This window comes from Chrysochloris asiatica, unplaced genomic scaffold (assembly GCF_000296735.1).
Source record: "Chrysochloris asiatica unplaced genomic scaffold, ChrAsi1.0 scaffold00322, whole genome shotgun sequence".
Classification (NCBI taxonomy): domain Eukaryota; kingdom Metazoa; phylum Chordata; class Mammalia; order Afrosoricida; family Chrysochloridae; genus Chrysochloris; species Chrysochloris asiatica.
The window spans coordinates 223,087-226,326 of record NW_006408840.1 but is presented as its reverse complement, the minus strand read 5'-3'; the positions used below and the strand labels follow the sequence as shown (position 1 = coordinate 226,326).

Genomic DNA, 3,240 nt, shown 5'->3' with positions numbered 1-3,240 from the left:
AATGAATTCAGAGATTCTGGAAGGTCAGTCTATGATTGAAACAATTACAATGTGAAAGAAGGTAAACGCAAAAGATCCTGGTGGTGAGAATGTCAAGTAGATTACAAGCTAAAATAGACTGTTTTAAATGCAGGCAAAATTAATAGAATATAAGGTAACCTCAAAGGAAATTAACACTTCACAAAATACCAGGAAGAACATGAAAACATTAAAACTTTGAGAAAACTGACAATAAAGAACACAAAAAAATATGAACTCAGCACAGGAATACTGCAGAACAAAGAAACCAGCTTCACCCCCCAAAAAAACAAAAACAAAAAAACATAATGACAGCAAAAAATCCATACCTATCGATAGTTACACTGAATGTAAATAGATCAAATGTACTCGTTAAGAGACAGAGAGTGGGCACCATCTCATCCCGGAGGTGGCGGTGAGGTCCATTTTCAGTGTTTGGTTTACCCTGTCAAGCATTTCTGCTTGATGCCAGAAATGGAGGGCCTGTGCTGGGCCTTTTCCTGTGGCACTTGGCTGCCCAGCAGAGCTGAGTGGCTACTGACAGTGAGATTGATCCAGCCCAAGGAGAAGGAGCACATTGGCCAGTTCATCTTTGCCTAGGATGCTAAGGTAGCCATGGCTAGGTGTCTGATGATAAGGAAATTAATTGCAGAGAAATTGAATATCCCTTGTAATAATATTTGTTTGCAACGAACAGCAAAAGGAAAACTAGTTCTTGCAAAGGACTCATTGAATCCTTATTCCAATTTCAACTTTAACATCTCTCATCAGAGGAACTATGTAGTACTTGTTCTGAACCTGAGTTACAAGTTGGAATCCATATAATGAAGACTAGCTTTCCAGGTCGCGGTTCAATCTCAGAATTCTTCCATATTATGAAAAGAAAGTTTACCAACAAAGAGTGGGACACAATAAGAAGCTTTAAGGATGAATGGACTCAGCTGGACATGTTTTATAGGAATTGGGCTTTGAAAGAAAGCTTCATAAAAGCCATTAGTGTTGGACTAAGATTTGAATTACAATGACTTGAATTTGATATATACCCATTAAACCTGGATATAGGCCAATTTTACAGAGAAAATCATTTATTCCTAGATAGGAAGGAAGGAAAAGAATTGGTGTTTGAGGAAAGGAAAATAGAAGAGCATCATTTTGTTGCAGTAGCTCTCAGGAATCCTGATGGATCTAAACATTAGATGTTCTATCTCAAGATGATGATAAACCTACCCAAAGGCAGTTCAAGATTCTTACCTTTAATGATTTAATAGCATCCGCTGTTCCTATGACACCTAAATATCCTTCATTTTGGGACTGTTTTTGCTTCACAGAAGAAATTCCAAAACGAAATGGTGCAAAGTAATGATATGATTACCTAAGTAACAAAAGAAAGATGAAAAATATTTGTAATCTTCTGTATTCAATGAAAAATAAATACCTAAAATATGAAATTTCGTTTCACAAAACAGTTGGAAATAGAACAAACCCTTTCTTACTGATTAAAAATGCAGACCTCCAATTTTAAGATCACTCAACAGAAGACAGTTACCTCTTTTTTGCTTCCCAATCACATTGAATTGACAGAGGAAATAGAAAAGAGTGACAAAATCTTAAACATATGCTATTGTAGAAAAAAATTAGAATATGCAAAATGGAGACCTTTCCTTGGCAAATAATTTCTTGCAAATTTTTTTTTTTGTTTATAAAATATGGGAACATACTCTGTGTATATTTTTTTAACTGTGCATCTACTGTTCATAAATATTAATAAATATACCTCTGTGGCATAATTTCTTTTAGTGACTATAAAATACTTCATTGTATGTCTTTAATCGTTAGCATGATTTTCATTGGAGGTAGCAATGTCCAAATTTAATTGGCTTAAACAACGAAGCACATTTGGTATTCTACATAACACACAGCACAGAGGTGTCATTAAAGATGATTTTTGGCTCTGCAATCCTCAGTTTATTAATTCTACTTTAGACCTGTCATGGTCACAGAGGCCACTGCTATAACTCCCAGCTTTATATCTCATAAAATCACGTCCATAGAGCTGGAAGGAGATTTCTACTCTCACTGCTCAATTTTATCACAGAAGAAGAAGTTCCTCAGAAGACTTGCCCTTCTGTTTCCTTGACTGAGGGAAACCAATATTTCACATTATTATCTTTTGTGTGGAAAGTGGACTCAATTGATCAGGAAGAGCATGAGTTACAGGAGTAGGAGCATGGCACTGAGGGAATAAGGAATGCTTGCCATAATGTACTCTTTCCTAATGTTAGACATTTTGATTGTCTTCATTCATTACTATGAGCAGTGTTGCAAAAATTATCTTTGTAACCAAATTTGAGTTAGATGCTGAACTCTATCATTAAGAAAGTTTCTAGAAGTGGAGTAGCTGATTTAAAGGGCTACAACATTTTTATAGCTTTAATAGTATTACCAATTGCTCTCCCCAAAAGCTGTGCAATTTGCACTTACATTAGAAGTAGATGAGAGTCCACCCCAACCTACCAACTCCTTGGTCAACATAAGTATTTTTTTCTATTTTGTGTGTTTAATCTGCCACTATAAGTGAAAAATGGTATCTTATTTAATGTGTGTTTCTTTGATTACAAATGATGTTGGTACATTTTAATACTAGTTTATATCCTTTTCTTTATTTTTACCAACAGCCTGATCACAGTCTGCCTATTTTTATTTTAGCAAATAGGACTTAATTTAAAATTGGAACATAATATATAAGATACCAGGACCATCATATTGATGACAGAAATTATTATATGTTGTAGTGCATATTTTTGGAGAGTTAAAGTCTTGTTATTATTACATAACAATAAGTAAAATAATTTCATTTTTTCTATAACTAAAAATGGTGTGTAGCTTATATAAAAATAGATAATTTGTTAATTTGAAAAGAGAATTGGAATGTTTTATAATTATTTTATTAAGCATGTCCAAATATTCTAGGCATAGTAAATATCATGTTTAAAAGCAAAATCAAATGGTATTTATAATAAAGGAAGTATTGTTATCCCTAGCATAAATACAATGATGATATGAAAAACCATTTGTCTTGTCATTCTAATAAAACTATTAACAGTTAAAAAAAAAAAAAAAAAAAGGTAGAGAGACAGAGAGTGGCATAATGAATAAGAAAACAAGATCTTTCAATAGGCTGTCTGTAAGAGATTCAATTTACATACAAAGACTAATAGTCAA

At 33.3% G+C, this 3,240-nt stretch overlaps 1 pseudogene; it reads left to right on the top strand.

Annotated features, from left to right (window-relative positions):
* Window positions 1-381: 381 nt before the first annotated feature.
* Window positions 382-1,378, top strand: LOC102815927 (annotated as a pseudogene).
* Window positions 1,379-3,240: the final 1,862 nt, after the last annotated feature.